Here is a 27,885-nt window from a genome sequence, read left to right as displayed (position 1 = left end):
AGTACAGATTCCTCATCAGGATTATTGAGTACCATGCATCTTAACTTGTCATTGGGTTGATGGCGAAACTTGCTCCTTCAACTCAGGGTGCATAATGTCCTGGGCCATCCCTTTCAGATACTGCTGAGTTGATAAAAACTAAAGCCCATAACAACTGATTTCAAGTTTTGAGGGGGGAAGAGTCATTTAGGAGAACTAGTCATAGCTCATATGACTTGGCCCTGAGGTCAAGAGAGGAAAGAAGGCAGTCTTCCACTGAAATAATCCAAATAGTTGCATGGGTGCTAGGAAGTCCTAGAGCATGGTGTGCTCTTTTATTTCTTTTAGAGAAAAAGAGAAGTTCATTCAAATAAAGATGTACATTTTTAAAAAATCAGTTCAGTTATGAAAAAAGAGCTGTCTAGATCAAGCCATATGTTTCAACCTTGGTCCCCACTGTGCTTTCTCCAGTGTAAGAGTAGTAACACTGGCACACATCTTCAGATGGAGCATGTGAGGTTCCTTGATCAGTGAAATTAAAAGTATATATGCCTACTGCTATTGTTGTCATTCTCAAAATTATCAAATCACCACTACCATCACCACCACCACCATCAATGAATGGATTACATTGGAATTCACTGAAAAATCAGCATCTTACTTGCAAATACTGAAACCTGAAATGAAAGACAGTTGCATCCATCCAAGAGTAAGGATGTGAATAGTAAGGAACAGGAGTACTATAAGGCTGCAGCAGTAGACAATTCTAGCTCAATAATACCAGCATGCTTTATGCTGAATGTGTGTACATGTTAAAAAGCCAGTAAAAAATGTGCCTATCCCCAACCCCAAGCACTGCTGCAATTCTTGTTTATCTAGTCCAATGTTCTACAAGCACCTTGTATGAAAGGAATGCAAGAAACCCAGCTCCTTAAAAAGTTAAAGATTAAACTATCAGTACGAGCTGTAGGACATGGCTGCAAAGTAAAAGATATATATTCTACTTCTCTTTGGAAATGGGAGTACCTTGTGAAGCAGTTTTGTAAAGCATTTGCTTGTTTTCTTTATTAAATACACCACCCTTATCTTATGATAGCACACAATTTAAATTGATTTATTAGAGGTTAAATGTTTTGTCTGTTGTTAAGTCAGCACAGAACTATATTAAAGGAAGAGGAAGGCAAAGGCAAATTCCCTTTGAACAATCTTGCCAAGAAAACCCTATGAAGGGGTTGTCATAAGTTGGAGTCAACTTGAAGCCGCAGAAAACAATAAATAGATACAGATGATACTGATCTTACTGAGCCTGATGTTGATGATAAAACACACAAACACACACACACACATCAGTTACAATGCTGGCTTAACCAGTTTAACCATACACATTTTGCTTAATTGTTAATTGCCTGGAGGAAAACAAATATGAAGACTGAAAAGAGTATAATATTGTAACAAATATTGGTTATTCACCAGTACCAGCAGAATAGATTTCCTCTCCCTCTTCCATCCTTCCTCACCTGTCTATCCTCCAAAATCTGGTCTGCTAACCTCCAGATAGACTTCTGCAGTGTGCTATGTGGGGCAGCTGCCTTTGAAAACACTTTAGAAACTGTTGTTGATCCAAACATAGAGCTGCCAGGTTGTTACCTGAGACTGAAAATTATGATGCCCAATGCCAAGTGAGAGTTTGTTTCCAGGATTGATTTAAAGTGCTGATTCAGACTCAAAGGAGATTATCACACGGGAGGAATTTCTCTTAATTTCGAATGAAAAGAAAGTGGGGCCAGAACACATTCACGTGAATTCACTAGTTCAGTGAATTTACGTGAATTCGAATTGCGTTCAAACTGACTCCCCATTGCCAGAAAATAGCTTGCCATTGCCCGAAATTGCGTGTGATCACTTCTCACGCAATAACATGAAACCCCATGATTGTGTTCAGACCGACTTCCCATTGCCCAAAATTGTGTGTGCTACTCTATCACGCAATAACGTTAAACCCCATGATTGCATTCAGATTGCCATTGGATTATACTTCCAATTTCCCTTGTGTGATAATGTCCAAAAAGCCTTCCTTGCAAGGTCAACAACAGACCTCTATGAGCCTGGCATGGTACTAGCAAGGAACCCTATCTGTCCTGGACTGTGGCCAGCACACCCAAACAACGCCGATAAGAATGGCTCAGCACAGCAATTGGAGGCAGTCCACAAACCTTGCAATGAGTCCAAGTTAAAGAGCAAGCCGAAAGCCAGAGCTGAAGTCAGGAAAACAGGGGTCAGAGTAGTCAGTCCGGTCCAGGGTCAGGTCAGCAGAAGGTAGCAAGAGTCCAGTCCGTTCCAAGGTCAAGAGCCAGTGCCGGCAGCAATCACACCAAAGGATCATGCAATAAATTCTGGCATTGAATTGATGTCTCCCTGTTTCTTAAGTAAGGGAAACTCTCCCCCATGCCACCTGAGGCTGATTTACTAATTGCTTCTCTGCAATCCTCCTGGATCTACGCCTGCAAGCACTCTCAGCCCTTCTTTACTTAAAGGAGGGAACCTCCAGGCCTGGTTCTTCCCTAGAGTCACCACTAGGCTGCTGTGCCACCAAAGTAATCCCATCAGCACTAGGACCTGGCTGAGCCTCCTCCTCTGGGGCTGGGAGATCAGGGCTGGATTCTGGCAGAGCAGGATGAGCACCTGGTGTAGCCTCAATTAGCTCTTGCTCCGGAGGAGCCCCATCCTCCTCCTCCGAGACCTGCTCTTGGCTGGCCATAACACTATCTGGCATTGCTAATGGCCCTCACTGGTCTCCATTAGGGCTCCCATCAATGTGAACACATACCATATCCTCCAATTGTGCAGATTGTACGGGGACAGTCCCAATTAATCCTCTGCCACCTTTTCAGCTGCTTTTAATATGTCCCAGTTTCTCTTTCTTCCTCCCACTTTCCCCCTTAGTCCTCAGCAAACTTTACTTGTTGCAAACTGAATTCCAAGTGCAAAGGTAGTTTGGACTCAGTTAACCCAGTGGAAGGTGTCTTCCAGTTCTATGATTCTATGAGATTAGTGCACTGTAACATTTCTGTAGTTCCTATACTATAGCCTTTAGCCTGTTTCTCCAAGTCCTTGGAATCTTTGCTCTTAATCAGGATCTCTAACTGCTGCACACACACTCTATCATTGACCACACTCTGATCTTGCTTGGCCACACATACCTCATCATCACCTATAAAATGTGGGAGGACACAACCTCCCCCAGAGCAGAAATTCATAGACAAAAGCACACCTGACAGGTGATCATCCAACATCTATTTATAACAAACCTCCAATAAAGGAAGGGGCATCACTTTCTAAGGCAGTCTGTTCCACTGTTCAACACCTCTTACCATCAGAAAGTTCTAACTAATGTTCCTCCTGTATTATTTTTAACACCTTTGCCTGATGAAGAAGCTAGTAGAACTTCAAAAGGTTGCAACATATATTTTTGCATTTTGGTTGGCCCAATAAAGATATCACTGTTTTGTGCATTTTGGATGTTATTATACTTTGCTATATGGCCAACATGGCTACCCCTGGATATGTTTGATGTTTACTCAGAAGCTCATGTCTTTTATTTTGAATCACTGGTTCAGGTCCTTTGGAGTAGTGCTTCTCAGGCTCTCTGATGTTGTGTGGGGAGAATTATTTATTCCCAATAAGCCATGGATCAGCACTAGATTTATGCCCATTGGATACAATTATTTGTTTCTTTCCTGGAAACTTGCCAGGGATCAGCACTGATCCTGTGACCTCCATTTTGAGTAAAACTGCTTTGAGGCAAACAAAGCTTGGTGAAAACAAGCTTGCTCCATCTTCTACAAGATCTGTGTGCTATATGTAGGGCAAACTGAGATGAGAGCCTGCTGGGTGCATTCAGACACATGCCCAGATGTGGAACATCACATTTTCTCCCTAGCAATGGATGTCTTTTACCTTGAAAGCCCTATTATGGTGAGGCTGTCCAGAGTGAAACAAGAGATAGTGCTGGAAGATAAAAGTCCCTGGTCTAAGAGCAATCAGTGTGAATACTCACAGAATCAGCACATTTGAAAGAAGTAAAGAATTCCATGGATAAGAGGAAAACCACATTACAAATGGACTGATTCGGTCAAGGAAAACATAGCACTGAGTTTGCAAGACTTGATCAGGGTTGTTGGTGAATGGAGTTCATGGAAGTCTCATTTGCAGGACAGCAATAAATCAAAGCCAACTTAATGGCAAATAATAACAAAACTCTGGTTGCCATACTGCCTGGCTAACCAGACTTTGCCCAGATATCCCTTGTGGCCATTTCTTTAATCAGCTGACCCTGAAGCAGTTCTAGTCTCCATCCTAACCCTTACCTGCCCCTTTTTTATGGCATCACAAGGAGCCACTCATAAGTTTTTTTAGTCTTTTTGCATCATAAAGTCTCAGGTTTTGGCCCAGGAACTCCAGGAAATGGAAACAGTAGTGGTAGCTAGGAAAACCCTGGTGAGATCAGAAGGCAAGAGGGCTGAGCTTTTCAAAATCCTAGCACTGTCAACAGAAGCCTGATCATTCTGCTCCCTGATGTTTCCCTTGACTTTGTGGCTTGGGATCAGGATATCTGAATACCCATTTGTCTCTACATGTGCCTGTGTCCATATGTTTAACCTCTTCAGCAGAAGGCTTTTTGGAATGCTCTTCCCATGCCCACTTGATGGCATGCCAACTCCAGGAGGCTCACCTGTTGCCTATGTTGATTTCAGTTTGGTATGAGGCAAAATTCTTTCTTTTTTCTCAAAGTTTTTTTTAAAAAACACATCTGAACATTGCTTTCATACTGCTTAATGTTTGTTTTAATTTTACTATCATTGTCTTTTTTCATACTTTTATTGGTTGATGTTCTTTTTTCCTTTTAAAAAAAATTAATTGTGGGGCCATTCAGACTACCTTTTACCCCAGATCAGAAACCGAATTAACCACGGGAAGTTCATATTCGCCCTGAATCTCCCACAAGCAAATCCAAGGCTTGCACTCTTCCTCTTCATCGGGGCGGAGGAGGATGAGGATGAAGGAGCTGGGGGAAAGAAGGGGGCCATGAAGGGCAGTCGGAGTGACGGAGCAGGAGGAGGAGAAGGAAGGAGCAGGACGAAGGGTCAAGTTCAGGAGAGGGAATTAGGTCAGAGGGCACAGAAGGGAACAAGTTTCGTTCTTGCATCAGGCAGCTTTCACTCTCTCTTTTTATTTTTTATTTTTGACAGACTATGTGCATGCTTTTTGCTACAGGGTGATACATATATATAGAATGTGGCTGCTTGTGCGATATCTTCCTTTCATTTGCTTGCTCCCAGCATGCACTTTGCAAGAGGCTTTTTTTCTAATGCTACAATGCGAATGTTACAATGTTTCTCTTTCAATTTGGCAAATTGATACAGAATGCTTTTGCTACTGTATGTGTATTGTAAGGAATTCTGGGGTGGCTGAGGGAAAGCAAGAGGATGCCTGGTATTTGGGGTGAGGAATTATTATTATTATTATTAGTGTATGTGAGGCATTCGGGTTGGCAAAGCAAGAGGATGCAGACATGGGTTGAGGATAGATTGCATTTTGGGGTTGAAAACGGAGTCAGAGCAAGAAAATCCAAAGAGGAGGGAAGGATTGCATTTTGGGGTTGAAAATGGAGGCAGGAAGATCCATAATCTGTAGTGACCCAAATACACATAACACACACACACACACACCTGGAGGTTTTTAGATTTGACAGAATATGTGCACCCTGCCGCCTGTTTTTTTTTTAAAGGAGGGGGGAAAGCACACATCCGATTGCCCAACTGCCGAAAGAAACGTCACCTTGATGAAAGCGGAACTGAATTTGATTGACAGCAGAGGAGTCTTCATTTTAAACTGGTCCCGCAAATGTGAACTCTCCCCGAAAGAGCTGCAATGGTATTCAGGGGTAAATTACCCCGAATAAGGTAAATTTAGTGAGCACTTGCTTTTGGAGGGATTCGAGAGGGGGAGACCCGAATCTGCCCAGTTCCATCTAGCACAAATGGGCCAGTAGGAATGGGGCCTGTGTCACAATCTTGACTTTTTACAAGGCACCTTCGGAAGGGTAGAAGGTAAATCAAATACATACATAAGTAAATTAAGTTAGAGTAAAGAAATATAAAGGGATAGCAGTTCACCTCTTCCCACTCCTTATAATTTTCCTCTTAGGAATTGCCTTGAAAAATAGTGTTGTTTGAATTTTGATACCTGCATATAGGACTTGGACATGGCAATGAGGCCCCACAGGATGTGGGGCCAACCCCACTGACCCCACAGTCCTGTCAGCATGTTGCTCTTCTACATATCCATTCACACTGCCTTCCTCAGGACAATCCATGCGGTTAGAAAAAAAATATATGAACCCTAAAATCACATGCATTGCAGTGTAAAATGGGACACTGGGGCTGAGAGAGCCAGTCCTTCTCTTAGGCAGAGGGAAACACCAATGACAGGCAGAAGATGTGAAAGGATGTAAGGTGTTGCAATGATATGTTGGGAAATGTTGCTGTGAGTCATGACTTGCACTTGCTAAGCTAGATGCCAATCCATTATCTGGGTCACAGTAAGATTCATCTACCTGTGTGGTCAACTTCTGTATACATCATGGGAGGAGAAGCCATTTCTGTCTTTTGCCACAGGCAGTAAATGTCTTGAGCTGTCTCTCGGAGCTGAATTCAACATAGGACAATAGTGTACATGTATTGGATTCTTGAATGCACACTAATATTAAATTCTTTAAACTGACTTTCACTGATGAGATAAAATCAGCTTTACTCAATAATAATCATAATCAATCATTTTCATCATTATCACCATCATCATTTGTTAACAAGATCACATGCCTGACTTTGACACAAAAATATTCTAAAAGCTGGCCACTGAAGTTCAATAAACAGGTGGCATGTCTTTTTGGGGGAGGATAGCAATGTACTGAAGTAAAAGCACAGCAGTCTGGGTCTTGTGGTCAACTCCCCTGATATTTAAGTTTGGTGAGGGTTAGATTCTATGGCTGGTTTGACAAGACAGTGGAATATTGGCAGAACGTTTGTTGTGCACCTTTCTATTCTTTATTAAATGTTTACCTTTTTAAAGGTGGCTCCATACAAAGGGAACATCAGGAACATGTTTGAGCCTTCAAGATGCAAATCACAGCTCTCCCACATACATGTCATTCAGAAAAGGCAGAGTGGGTTTTAAAAACACAAACCCTCGCTTTGTTTCTCAGAGCACTGCTGAGCTACACGCAGCTTGCAATATGAGCTACTTGCTGATCTTAGCTGAGCATATTCTTTGATAGAAGTAGCCTCCCCTTAGTCTCTCTTCCTGATTTTTTAAAAAAGTAACAATCGTGCAATCTTTGATGCCCCTTCCGTTTCAAAAGGAGTTTGATCTGATAAATACATGAACCACATTTGTCGGTTGCTTTAGAAACCAGGAAAAGCAAGAGAACATTATACAGCTCAGCATAAAAGCTTTGTAGCTTCAAGGCTTTTCCTCCCACTAGGAGGGCCTGAATATGTATAACCATTTTTTTAAGGCAAAAGTGTGAAGCAAATATTAAAACCTTGAAGGGAGAGAGCAAATTACTTCTGGTTTAAAATTATATTGAAAGCAGCACAGAGCAACACAGTCTTGCAAAGTAAACATAGATGTTTGCCTGCTGGAGGTTTTGTTATAATTATATCCTGCAGTCAGAGTCTAAACTTGCCCTGTACAGTAACAGTCCTCCCTGAGTTTTCTTTATAAAAACACCAAGTGGAAATATTTGAGGCACTAATTTCCCTTCTTTATTCTGACTCATCTCAATTGTAAGCCCACACCCATTCAGCCAAAATATTGTGCATAATATGTGCCATAAATCCCTTTTCAAGAAAAAATGGTTATTTCCTGGGAAGTGATGAGTTTGAAGATAGCTATCTCCTCTTGAGAGAAAAAAAATTCAGCACCTCAATACTATGGAATTCTGGAATTTGTAGTATTGTGACATATTTAGCCTCCTTGAGATACAAATCCCAGGATTCCATAGCAAGGAGTAATGGCAGTTAAAAGTGATGTCAAACTGCATTATTTCTGCAGTGCAGATGCAGAGGGGAGAGAGGAGGCAAGGCATCTCATACTGTTGCCCTTTTAGACAAATTTCTCAGGCTTGCAGAAGAAATTATATACAGTCAAGACAACCTGAGAAAGCTGAAGAGACACAGCTCTTGGCTCTGGCCCTGGTCATCTAATGTAGCATAAAAGGAATTTGGCTAGTAGAGATTTCCTGGTAGTGCAGAGAGTAAAGCAGATAAATTCAACTATTGGAATGATTGGTTTTGGCTGCTCTGCACTTTGCATTTCTCTTGTGAGAGTTTCAGAGAATTGGGTGGATGTAGTGGCTGCCAGATGCTGCAGTTTTAAAAAATGGTATAGGGAACTGCGTAATTATGGGAAGCAAGGATATCCTTCTTATCCAGAAATGCTAGCCCTAGCTAGAGTAAACCCATTGAATCAATGGGATTTGCATACATGTTGACCTTCCATCCAATAAATGAATCAGTGAGTCTACTATAACTGGGACGAGGAAATGAGTTAAGGTCAGGGGTGGGAGCAGCACTTCAGACACTAAACTGTGACATCTAGCAGCCCTATGCAGCATAGGCAATGTTGAGGAATTCTGTCAATTACATCCAATAATATCTGAAGGGCCACAAAATTCCCACCATCATTTAGGCCTTAGTCTGCTACAGAGGAAAGCAAAACTATACCACTTCTGAACAATTCCTGCCAAGAAAACCCATGATAGGGTGACTGTAGGCTCACCATAAGTCTGAAACAACTTGAGAGCATACAGCAATAACTGCATCAGTCAGAACAAACACTCTTCCTTGTTTTTCCACCACTTCTATAATTTTTCTTACTGTGCAAACTCTGTTAAGGAGAACAAGCAAATTCCTTCTGATTGCTAGCATGAGGAGCCCTCCACCTGGAAATGTCTTAAACGTTGCTTTTAAAAACATGCTGCTTTCCCAGTTAACACCAGTTCACCACAATGTCTGATCTTTTAATTAATGCTATGCACATTATGATCATCATCATCATCATTTATTTATTTATATAGTGCCATCACTGTACATGGTTCTTTACAAGTTAAAGAGCAATAAAATAGTTTTCTGACCTCAGGCTTACAATCTTATCTTACAATCATTTTAGCTTATTTAAAAAAAAAACACACCATAAAAGCAATTGTTCAATAGTACTTTTTTTTTAAAGATCACTTTGAGGCAACATAAACAACTGGCTTTTCCATCAGTGAGATGTACACTTACACAAAAGCACTAGAGCCTGTCCCCCAAGTCCAAAGAGTCAATTGCAATTCTGCATATAGTTTATACTGGAAGAAAGAAATGGGGAACATTGCTTTTTGGGGCTATAATTCTCACATGACAGGCAGGAATTTTCAGAAGTTGTTGTCTCAAAGAGCAACTTTTCTAATATGTGTATTACTAGGAATTGCTAGATTAATGGCAGAACTGAGGGTGAGTCCAGAAGACAGATATGGGAAGAGTGGCAATAACAGCTGTTGGTTTCCATGCCACTGGGCAGTCAGGGGTTTTGAACCCAAACTTTAAAGGAGCTGTCCAAGGTGTTTAAACTCAGTTCCAAATAGGGTTAGCACCTTGGATTGTTCTTTTAAAGTTTGGACTAAAACCTAGAGCAGATTGACTGACACAGAAACCACCAGCTACCACCTACTAGGAGTGGTAGCCAGTGATTCTAGGATTGAGCCCTGTGCTTGTAGCTGGTATGAAGACAAAACACAGGACCAATCTACTTCATGGCATGTTCATCTAAGATGGAACAAGGCCAGACAAAACCCCAGCAACGGAACAGAGTGGTAGGAGGGATCTCATAGGCCTCCTGAGAGCAAACAGACCCTCAAAGGATGTTTTCTGTGTGCATACTGGCAGAAAGGAGCACTATACTGCATCAACCAGCTATGGAAGAGTGAAAAGGTGCATTCTTCAAAGATTTTCAGTTACAGTTCTCAGATGGACAAGGTTCTGGAAAACCCAACATGCCACAATAGAGAGTACATGCCAGTCAACTAGTGTCTCACCTGACAAACAAATCAAAGTCTAAGTGAAATTAAATCATGTAAATATACTTGGGACTGTAATGCTATGAGGGCAAATGTCTCCTGGCATTACCGTTGTGAAGCTTTCTTTTCTTGGGCTGTCTGCCACAGTCTGTTGCCAACATTTCTGCTGCGAAAGTCAGAAGTCTCCCCTCCCTGCTTGCATTGATGAAGTCCTGCCATCAAGCCTGTCAGCTGTGGCCATTGTGGTGGGATTTGTAGAAGGAAATCCCAGGACATTGCAAAGAGAGCTGATGCAACACGGCACTCTGAATATTCAGCATTCACAATAAGGACTTACTTCTTAGGGAAGCAGCTGCTGCCAACTACACTGTCACCTGTTGGCTGCCAGAACTTGGAAATATTGTCTTTTAGGACAAGAGTGCTCAGAAGCCAATGCTCAGCATGGCTGGAAGATTCTAAGAGTTATAGTCTAAAAAGTAACATTTCCAAGTTCTGCTGACTGTGGCCTGTTACAGACAGCCAAAATAAAGCTGCTTCGAGTCACAATGGAGGTATGGTGTTTCAATGATGCATGCATCCTAAGAGTCCAGAAGTCGCACCAAAGCCACGCTCCAGCCCTAAGGACTGGATGGTGGCTTTGGTGCAGCTTCTGGACCCTTAGGATGCGTGCATCATTGAAACACCATACCTCCACTGTGACTTGAAGCAGCTTTATTTTGGCTGTCTGTAACAGGCCTGTGTGAATTAGAGCTGTACAGAATGGGTACAGAGTAGTCCTCCTCCTCCTCCTCCTCCTCTTCCACATAGTTGAACTTGTCCAGAAGTGAGTGTTAGAGCAAGCAAGCTCTCTTAGGCCAGAATCCTGTATGGCATAGAGTAGTGTAGTAGCTGAATATGTGGAAGTATGCTACAACTAAATGTTTTAAATCCTTGAACTTACTTATGAGCCACTGCAGCCCATTCCTCAACATTCAGTGACTGGAAGAGAGTGGGACTGGAGAATTGGACTATGTCCCCATCATTGATTGAGGGCCGCTGAAGTCCTCCAGAGGCCTCAGTGACTGATACAATCCTTTCACATCTCCAAATGCATTTGGAGGAAGTAGACTTTAGTCTAGGAAAGCTCATGATGCCAACTTCTTTCTTTCAGTTAGGAGTTTATCACACGGGGGGGGGGTAATTGGGGGGGGGAATCGGCAGTTTAAACTGTGATTATCCCGGGGAAGTCACGCGATCACAGGAAGATTTTCACACACATCACAATTAAAGAGGATTATCCCGGGAATAACCAGGTAATAACCAGCAACAAATCATTCACGGGATTTCCCCATGAATGATTTGTTGCTGATCATTACCTGCTTATTGCCAGGATAAGTCTTCTTTAATCACGATTCATGTGAAAATCTTCACTGCGATTGCATGATTTTCACAGGATAATGACAGTTTAAACCCGATTTTCCCTGCTTTTCCCTGTGTGATAAAGTCCTTAGTCTCAAATGCGCTACAAGATCTCTCTACATAATGATTCTACAGACTAACATGGTTATATCTTTGAATTCATTTCACATCTGATTAGGGAGGTTGGTTGTTGTAGCCATACAACCGCTCCAGTTGCCACCAAATTTTGCCAGCAGCAGCAGTGATGGAGAAAGGTGTGGCAATCAAAGGGCTGCAACGGGAAATGATCAAGCATGCCAGCACTATAAGGTTACCCACTCAACTTTAATTGATTATCCAATTGGTATTTTCTGTATCTGGGCTGATTTTTTAAATCCTGTGCAGTCTTCAGACATTTTGTTCTGATACATAAAATCATTAAAGATTTTCTTCCAATTCAAATGCAGCATCTAATTATTAATTCATAGACGTATCAGAATACAAAAGACAAATGAAACATAAACATGGAAGGAAATGGAGTATAACAAGCATGCCTGGGAATAGACTGTAAGACCCGTTAATGAGTGAACATATTGTAGTATAAAATAAATGTAAAATAAGAAACAAACTCATTCTGTTCTGTTTGTGCTTAATTGCTACTTCAACACATCTGCTACTGTAATGAGAAACAATTAAATTGAGTAACTATGGTTAATGAAGATGAAGCAATTTGATAAATAGAATAGAAATAGAATAGAAACTTTGTCTTTATGCCATAAACGTTATGGCAAACAGTAAAGTGTTAACACCGGCATCATTTTGCAACTTCCATGGCAAAGGCCATAATGATAACTTTTCCTCTGTGACTTATTAGAGTGTTAATTCAATTCTTTCCGCCCCTTAAAAAAAACCCTATAAATTCATTATGGCTATCATCCCCGAGTGTGCAGCACAGCCTGTTGCCTAGTAAAAAGGTCTATCCGAATTCTGGATGCCAGTTAGAAGGAGCAATCATCATTTGATAGGTTGGCTAATTTTCTTCTTTCTGTAAAATTCTTATATGCACCAGGAAGATGCAAACCAATGTGTTCGTTGCATGGGTTCAGATTTGATATACCTGTGATAAAACAGCTTCTTTTGAATTAGAGCACTTGGTCCACAGTAGATGCAGCTCCTGGATTTTTAAATGTTGGCAGTTATAACTGAAAGGGTATTCTTTCTCTTTTACTTTGCTTTAGCGAGTACATGGAAAGTGGCCATAAAACTAGAACCATACCCAAAATGAATCCAGTTTAAAATAGATTAATATAAGAGACAAAATGGTGGGAAGTCATAGATATTCATAAAAATAGTGAAAATACAGGTCACTTAGAATTAAAAAGGATAGCCTTCTGACTTAGAATATGTTGGAAAACAAAAACTCATAACTGACATTTGGCAGATGGAAACCCTTTCCAGCCTTTTGCTCACTGCTGTTAATGCTGTTTATTCTCACTCTAGGGCCCTTTTACACTGTACAACTATAGCATTATGATTCCACTTAACTGCCATGGCAACAGGCTATGGAATCCTAAGGTTTGTCTCTTCATGAGGCCCTAGAACTAGACACTGAGAATTGCCGTTGTTGTGCGCCTTTAAGTTGTTTTCTGCTTATGGCAACCCTAAAGCTTTTCTTGACAGGATTTGTGGAGCGGGGTTTTGCTTTTGCCTCCTTCTGAGGCTGAGAGAGTATAACTTTCCCAAGGTCACTCACTGGGATTTCATTATTAAGAAGGGATTCAAATTCTGGTCTCCTGAGTCATAACTCAGTGCTCAAACCATTGTGCCACCTGGTTCCTCTGTGCTTCTACCAGTTACAAAATCTCTCTTAACTCTTTTCACACCTCACTCTAGCATTCAGTTTTCTTTGTAAAGTATTAAAAATAATGAAATATAGCAGCTAGGATAAAAAAGTTTACATCTGTTGGATTCTGTTGCTTCTGCTAGAAGCCTTTCAGTCCTGAAGCCCTCTGGTGCCCCATAAAAACCTGCTTCAGAGAAATGGAAAATCCATTTGAGAAGGGAAGAAAGTCTCAGTTCTGCTGGGGCTGGATACCAAAGTGCATTACAGGTATTAGACCTTGGCCACTCTCTCTGTATTAAAATTATGTTTTAAAAATACAGTTACTAAAGGATAGCTTTAAAACTAGTGCAATAAGGATACTTGTAACTTCAATCAACTTTTTATGTCTCTGAAATGATATTCCATATATTATATGTTAGGAATCATTTTTATAAAGTACAAATATTAAAATATAAAATATTAAAGTCATCCAAATTGGTGGCTACCACTGCATCTTGTGGTAGCAAATTCTGTGCTATTTAGAAAGAAAATTCTTCATTTTATCTGTCCGAATACCACACCATTCTGCTTAGTTGGATGAACCCAGATTCTAGTACTATGAGGGAGGGAGTCTCCCCATCTACTTCCTCTATTTTATGCACTTTTTACACTTATTCTCCTTCTTCTAAGATGAACGGGGGAAGGTATGATAGATTTATGGACAAACGTTCAGCCTACGAGGTAGATTACATCTGGTATAAAGCTCTCTGTTAGGAGGGAAAAAATAGAAGCATGGTTCATTGAGTTTAGTTATGTCTCCACTTACTGCAACATCATGGACCTCTAAAAATAGATGGTGAAAGGGGTCTATCTTAGATGACAGAAATGTTACACTATGTGCAGATCACAACTTTTGCCCATAGGAGTAAAGCTCTTTTTTTCCTGGTCACTGCCAAAGAAAGAAAAAAACAACATAGATATAAGTTTTTGGTATTCTCTTGTTGAAGATAAATGCTTCTTAGCTTTATGATAACCATGATGTCAAAGCAGAATCAGACAATTAATCTTCAAATGTTTATTTTAAAATAGACCAAATATTTCAACATGTATTTTGGAATATAAGAGTTTATAAAACTTTACAGTGTTTCTGTCATGTTTTTTTAAAATCTTCTTTCTTTCTTATGTTTATATTTCATTTTTTGTTTGCAAGTGGTGTAGTGGGTCAGTACAGTATTAATGTTCAGAAGGTATATCTCTTGCCATGAACAGCAATTTGCAGTAAGTCTGTGTCACCATCTTATAGAGTAGTGCGCCACTTTTGGACTTCAGATGTGAAATGAAGCTTTTAGGGCTTTTTTTTCTTTTTGGTTTACGTTCCTAAATTTTTAATTCCCAGATTTCTATATTGTCCCAACAATTCTCATAGCGATTTCTGAGATGATGGTGACACAGACCTAACTGCAAATTGCTGTTCATGGCAAGAGATATACCTTCCGAACACATTATTCTATAGTTTAATAAAATGAAAAGATTATTGGTGGAAGCAGGGGAAAGAATACATCTATTTTTACAGACTGAGTCAATTGCTACCTGATTACTTGTTTGCTCCCTTCCTCAGTGCTTACCTGATCATGTCATTAGTACTGTACTGATCCACTACACCATTTGCAATCAAAAACTGAAATATAAACATAAGAAAGAAAGAAGATGAATAAAGATACCAAATAAAAGGAGATGAGCAAAGGAAGAATACTGGCATTACACCAGGAATGGGGAAATGGTGCCAAAATGGCTTCCCTGCTCAATGTGTGCTCATCATGTGAGAGGAAAACACACAATGGAAAATGCACAAATGACCTTAAAACAACAGTGCACAAATCACTAACCATACCAGTGACAACAACACACATGACATCGACACAGAAGAAGCAATTGGAGCTGGAGACATATCTGTCAAAGCCTGAAAAAGTTACTCCTGGGTCTACAAATCCCAGAAATACAAGCACATTCATTTGTAAACTGCATATGTAAAAGGAAGTGGCTAAAACACATCAGAAGCCAGACTCCCTTTACTGTTAGGAAAAATAAAGCAATTGCTTCACATACCAGCTTTTGTGCATCACGAAACACTAGCAAATGGCTAGCTATCATCATCATCATCATCGTCGTCATCAACTGACAAATAAAGTCTTTTGTGGAGATTTGTGTTCCAGTGACCCAAATGGCTTGTCTAGCCTTGTCTAATATGCCTCTGGATTTTGGGAAGGGAAGCTACTGTTTGGTGCTTTGCCTCAGGCAGCAAAATGCAATCCCTCCAAAGGAGGTAGCCAGGGAAGGTGAGTGGGAGCGGGAAAATCTACCCTATATCTCTTCATGAAAATACATGCATGCTTGGGATTCATTAGTTTTAACTATAAGGTAAGGGTGGGAATGGGGAATATCCTCCAGATATTGTGGGACTGCAGTTCCCATTACATTTCTCTATGGGACATGCTAACTAGGGTTGATACAAGGACGTAGCCGGGGGGGGGGGGGTTGGGGGGTCGGAACCCCCCCTATCAGGCCCTGGGGGCGTTCAAGCTCCTTCCTCCCCCCTCCCCTCCATTAAAACCACGGCGAGGGAACAGAGGAAAGACAAAACAAAAGTTCCCCTTTTCCCTCTGCTCCGTGGCTTTAATGGAGGGGGGAGGGAGGAGGGAGGAGGAAGGAGCTTGAACACCAGTTGCAAGCTCAGAGAGAGAGGGGGAGAGAGAGAGGGAGAGAGAGAGAGGGAGTCCCTGTGACTCCTTTCGCTTTCGTTTCCTTCAGAGTCCAGCTTCCACTCCTCCTCCTCCTCCTCCTCCTCCCCCTTCCTCCCTTGTGCTTTTGCAGAAGGAAGAAGAAGGGAAGGAAGGGGAAAAAGGAAGGAAGAATAAGAGGGAGGGAGAACTGAAGAAAAGAAGGAAAAGAAAGGGAGGAAGAGGAAGGGGAGAAAGGAAGAAAGAAAAAAGGAAGGAAGGAAGATTCTAAAAGGAAATATAAAAGAAAGAAAAGGTGACTTCTAACTTTTAGCTGTTATATCCATGTACAATATAGTATAATAATAATAATAATAATAATAATAATAATAATATCCCTTACCCAAAATGCTGAGGATTAGATGTATTTTGGATTTTGGAGTTTTTCAGAGTTTGGTATATTTATATACAGTATGTCTAATGGGATATACTGGGAGATGGGATCCATGTATGTTTCATATGCATCTCATAGACATAGACTGAAGGTAATTTAATGCACAATATTTTTAAAATAATGTTGTGCTTCTGCATACTGAGCTTCAGCAAAACCCTGAGACCACTATGCCTTGTATAATTCAATAATTCAGTAATTGATCTAAACCTTCAGGATTTCCAAGTTTCCTTGAGTTGGGGGTCAGACCAGATGCTCTCAGGGTCAGTTTGGGGTTTTGGAAGTCCAGAGAAAGGAAACTCAGACTCTACTCTGGACATTTCTCCTGAGAATGGACTCACGTTTTCAAAAACAGTCATTTCTGGATTTTTGCAACAACAAAAAAGAGGTGGGTCTGTGATGCAAAAAGGCAAGAGACTTCCTTCCAGCCTTGTTTTTTCTCTTTTTTAAGAGACAAATAGAATAAAATACAGTTAGCTGGCCCTTTTTCAGCATGTCAATGGGGATGCTTTGATGGAGAGTTCCTGCATGGCAGAATGGGGTTGGACTGGATGGCCCTTCGTGGGGTCTCTTCTAACTCTATGTTTTTATGATTAATTAATTAATATATGGAATCAATCTAAGATGATGAATTGTGGCTGTGGAGTCCTATGGCCCTGCTCCAGGCAATGCTAGACTGCAGGCCCCATCATCCAGCAGCACCACAGACTGATGGGAACTGCAGTTTAATAAGGCTGCACACTGCAGAAATAATCCAGTTCGACACTACTTTAATGCTATGGAAAATCCTGCGATTTGTAGTATGTTGTGCCACCAGAGCTCTCTGACAAAGAAGGCTAAATGTCTCACAAAACTACAATACCCAGATATTGTTGTTGTTGTTATTTTCTTATATCCCGCCTTTCTCCCAATATACAGACTCAAGGTGGTGATTTTCCATAGCATTAATCTATAGTATATCTTTCTACAATGTAGATGGACACCTCCATTACATAATTTGTTGAGGATGCTTTGACTGGGAGTTCCTGCATGGCAGAATGGGGTTGGACTGGATGGCCCTTCTAGGGGTCTCTTCTAACTCTATGATTCCATGATTCTGTAGCACTCTGAGCCTACTGTGATTTTAATAGTTTTTAAATGTATAAAGGTATAAAGTCTTATAATGTAAGCCATGCACTGATAGACTATTGCACTATAATTTTTTATTGATTGATTTTATACCCTGCCTTTCTCCCAAAATAGGATTCTCTTAAAGGGGTTTGTTTAATATAAAAAGAAAGGAACGTATAATGGCTTGGAATTAAAAATGATGATTGATAGATAGATAGATAGATAGATAGATAGATAGATAGATAGATAGGTCTTGGAATTAAAAGGTGTGTGTGTGTGTGTGTGTCTCAAAATTAAAAATCCCTCTTGGAAGTGGGAATGAAATGTGTGGATGCAGCCTGGGTTCGTAGCTCAGCTCAGATGTTGGAATACAGTGTCTCAAAGCATGAGCAGAGTGTCTCTGAGCATGAACAGAGTGGCTGCCGCTCACTGCTCGAGCAGCTGCACTTTGCTTTATCGAGCTGAATTTATCTGATGTAAACACCTTCAGAGGAAGGACTCAGTTTGCATCTGCACTGAAAAAATAATCCAGTTTGATGCCACTTTAACTGCCCTTGGCTCCATGTTGTGAAATGCTGGGATTTGTAGTTTGTTGTGGCACCTGACAGATGACTCAACTACAGTTCCCAAGATTCCATTGCACGAAGCCATAACGGAAGTTAAAGTGGTACCATCAAGGTGTCGAGGGTAAACGCTCGACCCTCTTTTTGTGTCTTGGGGGGGGGGCTCTTAGCCTCTCAAAATGGTGGCACTTAGTCTTGACACCCCCCTTCCCAAAATCCTGGCTACGTCCTTGGTTGATAGCTTATCATACTGCACTGTGTATCAAACAGTTAGTGATAAAGGACATAAATTCAATGCATGAATTTGCATGGGATCTAAAAGTCATAGAACATTTAGCAAAAAGTACAGGTGTCTCCTCAAGATATAGGCATATCTTGTTTATTTATCATGGCTGTAGTAAATATATACTGTAATTTAAAATTAGAAGTTACTATCTGTAATATTTGTGTAATTATTTGGAACTTTACTATGGGCTAGAGCAGACAGGCAGGAAAAAGCAGCTTGATCCTGGGTTTTCTGCAAGTGGGTTGAAACCCTGCTGTCTACACGGCCTGATCCCAAGATGGGCCAAACACCCACAGTCTGTCCACACCACATGCCATCAAGATGCACTATGCAGGTTTTTTTTTGTCAGCTCCCCACCATACATCTGCACCATTGCACAAACACACCACCTGCAACCCCCAATTACCTACATTCCCATCCAGATGCCATTCCCATATGACTGGCCACACAGCTGCATGTGTGATGCACCACCTGTATAATGCATTGGGGCATCAGTGTACTGAATGATAAATTGGTAAAGCACAATCATGGGGAAAAAACATGCATGTTCCCTTTACCCCCCCCCCCTTCATCCCGTGCCCCCGTGTTGGACTATATGGTTTATGTGTGTTATAATTACATCCATTGCATTATTGGTGATCACATTTTTGCTTTGCTGGAGTCCCATACTGGTGCTGAGCTGTTTATATGCCAGTGTGATGATGTGCATTTTCTGCCTTGAGTCACAGTATCCCAGCTTCAGTTTATGGTGACCTTATGAATCAATGACTTTAACGAGGCCCAATCATCAGCAACCCAGCTAAAATCTCGCAAAGTCAGGTTTGTGGATTCTTGAACTGTAGTCTTCCTCTTTTCCTATTGCTTACCACTCTATTGAGCATTATTGTCTTTTCCAATTAGTCATGTTGCATTACGATATACCCAAAGTATGATAGCCTTAGTTTAGTGATTTTGGCTTTTTGAGAGAGGTTCAGGCTTGATTTGCACTTGGATCCATTTCAGTTTATAGCAAATCTATACTTAAGAAATCTTCAAGATATCCTGTTATTAACAGCTCTGCTGAGGTTTTGCAAACACGGGGCTATAGCTTGCTTAAATGAATCAATCCATCTGTGATGTGTACTCCCATTTTTCATACTGCCTTCATCAATTTTCAGCAACCATGTCTTCTCATGCTATGTCCAAAGTACAATATCCACAGTTTAGTCATTCTGTCTTCTAGCAAGAGGCCAGGCTTGATTTGGTCTTGAATTTATTAATTTGTCTTTTTGGTGGTCCATGGTATCCACAAAACTTTCCTGTAGCACCATATTTCAGATGAGTTGATCTTCTCCTTTCAACTTTCTTCAGCATTCATCTTTTGCATCCATACACAGAAATTTGAAATACTAAGTCACAGACAATTTTGATTTTGGTTTTTAATGATAAATCTTTACCTTTGAGGATCTTATCTAGTTGCTTTATAATTGACTTTCCAAGTCATAGCCTACTTTTGATTTTTTGACCAAAATCTGCTTTTTAATTAGTGATTCCATTTTGATTTATTGGCTGACTCAATCATTTGACCATGAAAATAGGGCATTAAAGTAAAATATATGAAATTAAGACACGAAGTACTAAAATTTAACCATCCATTAAGAAGCCAAGCCCTTCCTCCAGTCCATCTGCCTTGGTCCAGGTCTCGGAGGTGGAGAAGAACTGCTGGACCTGATCTCATTCCCCACCACCACTCCCTTCTCCTTTTGTGTCGTGTCTTCTTAGATTGTAAGCCTGAGGGCAGGGAACCGTCTGACTAAAAGATTGTATGTACAGCGCTGTATAAATTTACAGCGCTATATAAAGAAAGGTTAATAATAATAATAATAATAATTGCATATCAAATCAGTTTATTCTGAACAGCAGGGAATGGGTATGCCTACATGAGATTAATCTGTTCAGATATATAGTTGTACCGGAGCTACTCGTGGAAAATGGCCAGAATATGGCATGTGTAGGAAAAAAATGCAAAATCTGTTTTATCTGATTTCAACTTATTTAAACTAGCTGCTGTATTAATTTCCCCCTACACTACTGTTCTTTAGAGTTCAAATTTGCAATCAGCTCTTAGGAAATAATAATAATAGTAATGACAGGTATGAGCAAGTATAACACAGGTTCCTGCCCACACAAAACTTCCCAGGCTCTATCTCAATTGCTAAAGTAATGCACCACAGTGTTTGGGAATGTTTCTTGTTCTGGATTTCAAATGCCAGAATTCCCCAGCCCCCAGTGTTAAAAGCTATAGTCCAAAAAGGTAAATTTTCCAAGCTCTGTACACCAGATAGCATTTTAAAAATACCCTTTAAACAGAAGAGGGATACATTTTTGTGTATAGAGGGATCAGATAAGGAAGTGGCAGCTATTTATTTAAACATGTCACCTAATTTGCATTTCTGTGAATTTTTAAATTCATTTATGATTCAACAAAATGGCATAATGAAGCACAGAAATCTTGTACTGTGCATTTCCTGCTAAGAAGTCATGCAAAAAAGCAAACTTACATCAATACATATCCAATTCAGCCAATTTCCTTCAAAAACACAGTGTCAAGTATTCAAAGATATAGCTGTGTTAGTCTGTAGAATCAGTATGTGGAGAGATGCAATGCACCAAATGCATCTGATGGCACAATGGTTAAATGCCAGCCACTCACCCACAAACTGCAAGATTGCGAGTTCAGTACCAGCCAAGGGCTCAAGCTTGACTCAGGCTAACATCCTTCCGAGGTCACTAAAATGAGTACCCAGATTCTTGGGGGCAATTAGCTTACAATTTGTAAACCGCTTAGGTCAGGGTGGGGAACATGTATGGAGCAAGTATGATTCAAAATTAGTGAAGTCTTGGCGTGTGCCTATTACATAGCAGTGAAACTTGCAAAGAAGTCATAGTCTGCCTCTATTAGCATATACAGTCCGTCCTTGCCTTACGCGGGGGATCCGTTCCGGATCCCACCGCGTAAGGTGAATTCCGCCTATGCTCGAGCCCCATTGGAAACAATGGGGCTCGTGCACGGTGGCGCGGGATCGCGCGGGGCACAACGGGCGCGCACGCCCATTCAATTGAATGAGACGCACCGCCCCTTCCGCCCCGCACGCGCCCCGCAGCTTGAGCGCGTATGCTCAAGGCCGCGTATGGCGTGCCCGCGTATGGCGCGGGCGCGCTGTACCTTCCAACTGTCCAGTTTGGCAAGGATAGTCCTAATTAATTCTCTGCCATCCCACTTTTCAGCTGCTTTTTAAACATCCCAGTTTCTTTCTCTTCCTTCCATTTTCCCCATTTGTTCTCAGTTTACTTCAGTTGCTGTAAACTGAGTTCAAAGTGCATTCAATTAACTCAGCAGCTCATGCAAAAGCCTCTCCTAACTTGTGAGGTCTTCCTCAGTGATAATTTCTGCCATCTTGACTACACTCTGATATTTATTGGCCACAGGCTTTCCAGTTTTCATCTATGAAATGTTGGAGGGTATGTTACTTCCAAAAATGTAAAGATATACAACTGAACACTAAAGTTGGGATTGCCAAGCCATTGAATTCCCCATTACCGTGTAAGGATGTAAGAACTGAACAGTGAAGAAAGCAGAAAGAAAACCAACTCATTTGAGATGTAGTGATGAAGAAGAGTGTTGGGGATACCATAGACGGCCAAAAAGTCAAACAAATGGGTCCTTGATTAGATCAAGCTTGAAATCTCCCTGGAAGTCAAGATGAACAAAATTAGGCTGTTGTACAGTACTGTTGCCCACATCCTGAGAAGGCATGACTCACTAGAAAAGACAATAATGCTAGGAAAAGTAGAAAAAGAGGACGACCACGTGCCAGATGGCTAGACTTAATCAGGGAGGTCACGGGCATGAATTTACAGGATGTGAGCAGAGAGATTGAGAAAAGGGGGTCTTGGAGATGCCTCATTCATAGAGTTGCCATGAGTCAAGTCCATTAAACTGTATGATAAACACTTTCTCTGCTGTAGCATCCTAGTTATGGAATACCCTTCTCTTTGAGGCCTCATTGGCAACAATGTCGCTCTGCTCCTGGCATCATCAAAATGTGGGCCAAGATTCTCAAGTACTATTGTCTCCTGTATCAAATAGGATTGGAAGGGGGTAATCCTGATTTACTGGGCAGCAGCTGCAAGTGATGGGGCATGTCCCCCTGTTAAATAGTGTGCAGCAGATTGGCATTACAATCCCACTTCTGCAAGCAGTGTCCAATGCAATAGTCAAAAGGAGGGGTGCTATCACAATTCCTCCTTGCACTGAGAGTTGCTGGAAGGAGTGAGTGCAAATATCAGTCTGCTGCATCCTGATCAACAGGAGAACAGACCTCTATCACCCACAGAGGCTCCTGCCCAATAAATCCCTGGCCTAAACTATTGGATATGTAGGGATTGTGAATATGAATCAGTTATAGATGCATAACTTGTAACTCCAACAGGATTTTCCATGATTTACCATAGTTCTAAACTGTTTTGAATTTTTTTAACTTTGTGAAATGCTTTAACTCCGTTTTAGTCTGTTTAAAGTTTCAAATTGTTCTACATTGCTTAAATTGATTTTATGAATACACCACTCTGCCTTCCCATAGAGCAAAGCAAGATATAAAGAAAGAACTGCAATTACTTTTTCATCCATGTCAGAGGAGGTTCCTGCATATGCAAATTTCAGCTTTAACTCTGGACTGTAGTAGGGGGATGAGAATTGGCTGGAAATCCATTTCTACTTTTGAAAAAAAAAAGAGTACTTTTTATGTTAAATGGTGCAGACCAACCCCCCCCCCCCCCCGATCCCCACAACCTATAAATGAAACATAAGTCCTAGGGCCCCTTCACAGTTTAAAGTTCTATATTCTTTTTTTAAAGAACATACCTGCATCCTATTGAATCCTGGGATTTATAGTTTTGTCAGGTACTCAAGCTCTCTGGATGAGATTTGTAAATGTCTCTCCCAGAAGTGTAAATCCCAGGATTGCATAGGATGTTGCCATTACAGTTAAAGTGTAATCATAGTGTTATAATTGCGTAGAGTGAAAAACTTCCAGAAGAGCAAATTCAGTATTTTTTCATTTTAAAAAAAAAGGAGTACTTGGGGGAGTTTGAAGGGTGTCAGGGGCTGCAAAAACATCTTGGGGACTGCATGCAGCACCAGGGCTCCTCTTTGCTGTCTCCCATTTCAAAGTCTCTCTGTGTATGTCTTCAAGTTGCCTGTCAACTTATGGTGACCCAGGAATTTCACAGGGTTTTCTTAGGCAAGGAATACTCAGAGGTAGTTTTGCCAGTTCCTTCCTCTAAAATATAGCCTACAGCATTTAGTGTTCATTAGTGGTCCCCCATCCAAGTACTAATCTGAGCTGGTCTTGCTTGGCTTCCAAGACCAGACATACTTACCTGGCAGGTGAGATACCATAATCATATATACCCCAAGGCCAGACAGGATCTGATGCCTTTAGAGTATTTAGGCCACATTCAGGTGTAAGAGAAGGTTAGTTAATGGGGAAAGGAGAAACAAAGATTATCCCAATTTACATAATTAAAATGTTAATATTCCCTCCGCCCCCCCCCCCCCAAAAAAAAAAAAAAAAGAATGGAAGAAGCTAGCAACTAAGGCATTACAATGAGCTTGGTGACAGTTGGTGGTTGCCTAAGAGGGGCTAACACAGCATTTCCTGTGATCCCTCCTCCAGGGTCTCAAAAACAGTAACTTCCTGAGCATCTTGCAAAAGCTTTAGTGTATGTGCTGCATGACCAACATAAAACTGAAGAGACGTATGCAATGTTTCTTATCGTGTTTTGTATCTTTCCTCCTGCTGGACTTTGTCTTCATCAAAGCATGTGAACGTTAATCACCCACAAGAATAAGAGGAATTGCTTCAGAGGTCCTTTGATTGCACAATCCTAAAAGCAGTCTGTTTTGGTTTTTTGTTAACACACTGTATTCTTAGAGGAGTTACAGGCAAAGCAGAACTAAATATACACCATCAAGAATGGGACATGTACAACAAGCCTTCCTTATCCATGCTTTTTTAATGCACAGATTCAAGCATCCATAGCTTGAAAATATTTTTTAAAAAGTATAAATTCCAAATAGAAAGCCTTGATTTTGTCATGTTATATATGGAACACCATTTTGTTATGTCATTGTATTTAATGGGACTTGAGCATCCATGGATTTTGTTATCCAAAGGGGGTCCTGGAATTAAATCACAGCAGATAACAAGGACCTACTGTATATAGAAACACTTAAGTCATGCTTGAGACATGGTAGTAGTTTATATGTCGTATCCAATTTTGCTCAGAGTTGTCCTACAAGAAACAGGTCACACAAACTCAGGCTCAAGAATCAATGGATCTACTGTTTCCTTCTTGCTGCTGCTCCTGCTTGTCAAACATTCTGGCTTGACTGCTGGTGAAACACAGGAAACCATGCAATGCCAGAAAGGCACGCAAAAAGCTTCTCAAACACCTGCGCACCAAGAAAGATGTGCCAGTCATTACACAGAGAGGGGTATTTTAATTTTCCATTCCTTTTTTCCTGTTCCCAACTCCCAGAACTGCCAAACATATTTTTTGGTATATTTTGGCAGATATACGAGTGGCATTTCTTGTTCTGCATTCCCTTACCACTTTCAGCTCCTCTGGTTAACAAAATGTCGATCACCAAGAAATGGGGGGGGGGGCACTTCCACCAATAACTATAGTTTTTAGTTTAAATAATCAAATTCTTTTACATAAATAATTGATGTTTTCCTTAAAATTAGGTACCTCTCCTTTTTCCAAAGACAGCTGGTCCAATTTGAAAGAACTGAGGGCAGCTGGGTACCTGTTATATACAGCATTTACTTCTGCACAACACGTTTCAGTACTGCTGTGCATGAAAGGCTACCAAACCTCAGCTCAGAAATTTCATTTCTCCCTCTAGTGTTCAAAGGAGGATCTTGGAGTGCCCATTTATTTTTGTCCCCTCCATTTTAACAGAGCTTGAGCACAAGCTATGGTTTAAAAAATGGCTGCATGAGAATACTTCCAATTTCAAATCATATTGTCCCCCCCCCCTCCCCCAGAGACCTTATCTCTAACATATGGTTTTGTACATATTCTTAAAGTGGAGCTTTTAATTCCTCATGCTCTGCAAGCCTCTTCCACCACTATTTTCCCTCACTTTAGCCCATTGTCTTAAAAGAGTAAAGTGCAATATGTGACTTACTGTTCTTGTATCTTCATAGCGTCCCCCCCCCACACTGGGTCTTAACAGCCACCCACACTTTTTACTGTTGTAAGCAGTTTTTATCTTACAGGAGGCCCTATATACCTCTGCCAATTTTACTGCTGGGTACACACATAACATACCCCTACCCCATTATGTACTATTGATGTACCTTGATTTATTCCCCCCACCCCACCCCACTCTTGCAGTCCTCCTCATTTTCAACATCCCTCTGCAAGACTGGTTCAGTCCTCCACCTCTTCCCTCTAATTATCTACTTCTCATCTTCCTTCTTGCTATCATGGATTTGTTTTCCTTCCCAGAGAAGGAAAATGAATCACATACACAAAGGGAAAAACACCCCACATAGCTGATTTGCTTTTATTATTTAAAAACATTACTTCATTTACAGTCATAATCATGGCATATTGCATATTAAATGGCCTGGCCCCATTTGACCAAAATGCAAAGGGGTTGCAGGGAAGTGTCTTTAAAGCGCCCCAATACAGAGCCTCTTCCTTTCATCACTCCCTCTTACCCCCCAAGAATTGGGAGTTAAAGGTAAGTGGGATGTAGCTGCAGTGGTCCTGATTCGGTCACCTTAAACAGAAATACACAAATGTCAACAGGATCACAGTGGATCTAAAAGGTTATTGTTTCTTTGCTCACACCAAAACTTGTTTAACCACAGGCAGTGGCTCCATGTGTACACAAAACAGAAAATTAGGGATTCAGTACGTGTTGGAAAGATAAAGCTGCCTTGAGCTTGGGTACAATGTTCTTGTCCCCTCCCTCTGCTCAGCCCTCCATTCAGCTGAAAATGCATTTTAAACATGGTGGCAGCTTGGTTCAAATATACAAAAGAACAGTATAAATGTAACTTATCTCAGAATTTAATCCTTAGGTGATGCAAAATGAATTCCAGTTCTTTTGGATGAGGGGAGGAAAAAATAAAATGAGCAGGGATTCAGTGGGATCCATGATAGAAATGAAGGTCCCCAGGTTGTGGACGCGATCACATCTGCCTAGACCACAGCTGCTCCTAGGTGATCCAAACCACTCTGCAAGATGATACGGAGGCCCCACCTTACCACATGTTTACATACCCATCTGTGGCATATTTACCACAGGATCAGCAGGATTCTTCCTTCCTTGCTGCTTGGACTTCTGTGTGAAAGGACTGACCAAAGTGGGTATTTAAGCACACTTGTTGTTTGTGCAATCAAGTCATTTCCGATTTATGGCAACCCTAAGGATTTGAATCCCAACTTGGCATGAAAACCCACTGGGTGACCTTGAGCTAGTCAAACTCTCTCAGCCTCAGAGGATGGCAATGTTATGCCCCACCACCAAGAAACCTGTCAAGAAAACCCCACAGTACATTTGCCTTAGGATCACTTTTAGTTGGAAACAACCTGAGGGTTGACAACAATAACAATGGCAATCCTATCATGGGTTTTCCTTGGCCAGATTTGTTCAGAGGAGGTTTGCCTCTGCCTTGCCCTGAGGCTGAGACTGTGTGACTTCTCCAAGGTCACCAAGTGGGTTTCATGACAGTACATTCACACAAAAATCCAAGGCAGCTGCCCAAATGGGAGTTCTGCTCCTGAGATCTACTGGGACTTAGACATTAGAGGAGACAATAGTGAGGAGACCTGTCTCTGACACTGAACATTTTCCATATTATATATATATATACACACACACACGGTATACATGTATGGTATGTACGTATGTATATACATACACAGAGTTTCAAAATCTGTCTATGCACTGCACCCCGATTCGTTATTGAGAAACAAAACGGGGAGGTTTGGGAGTGGTCAGAACAGCACAGCTCTGGAGGCCAAGATCTGAATCCCTGTTTGCTTATGGAAACCCACTGGGTGACCTTGGGCAAGTCACGCTCTCTCAGCCTCTTCCTCCTCTGGGGAAGGCCAGGCCCAACTTCCTCTGAGCAAACCTTGCCAGGAAAGCCCCAGGAGAGGCCTGCCTGGGGGCGGCCATTAAGCTGGAAAGGACCGGAAGGCACTCAACCCCAGGCTGCATCCACATAGGAGAAATAGCATGGTTTGGCACCACTTTAACTCTTTGTCTGACTCTTTGCTATGGAATTCTGGGAGTTGGAGTTTGTTGTGGGCCCGCCCCACAACTAACTCCAACTCCCAGAATTCCATAGCAAAGACAAAGAATTAAAGTGGTGCCAAACCGGGTTATTTCTCC

The 27,885-nt window shown here is 41.2% G+C and overlaps 2 protein-coding genes across 6 annotated transcripts in view; one reads left to right on the top strand and one right to left on the bottom strand.

Moving 5' to 3' along the window:
- CENPP (centromere protein P) overlaps positions 1-10,290 on the bottom strand; it is a 264,711-nt gene extending 254,421 nt beyond the window's left edge. The window contains exon 1 of one of the 5 annotated variants that reach the window (XM_089523713.1): positions 10,209-10,290. The gene's annotated coding sequence lies outside the window, so the exon portion shown is untranslated. Of the gene's footprint in view, positions 1-1,449; positions 1,539-2,192; positions 2,217-10,208 lie in introns of those variants that run through there. The other 4 variants (XM_089523723.1, XM_089523687.1, XM_089523704.1 and 1 more) reach the window with 4 other exon arrangements.
- Positions 10,291-16,155: 5,865 nt separating this feature from the next.
- Positions 16,156-27,885, top strand: part of IARS1 (isoleucyl-tRNA synthetase 1) — a 150,244-nt gene continuing 138,514 nt past the window's right edge. Inside the window, exon 1 of the mRNA XM_089523630.1 lies at positions 16,156-16,331. The gene's annotated coding sequence lies outside the window, so the exon portion shown is untranslated. The remainder of the gene's footprint in view (positions 16,332-27,885) is intronic.

Source organism: Sceloporus occidentalis, unplaced genomic scaffold, assembly GCF_023333645.1.
Source record: "Sceloporus occidentalis isolate IW3139 unplaced genomic scaffold, rSceOcc1.0.p SCAF_1, whole genome shotgun sequence".
Lineage (NCBI taxonomy): Eukaryota > Metazoa > Chordata > Lepidosauria > Squamata > Phrynosomatidae > Sceloporus > Sceloporus occidentalis.
The sequence above is the reverse complement of the archived record's forward strand: the minus strand, read 5'-3'. Positions and strand labels throughout refer to the sequence as shown.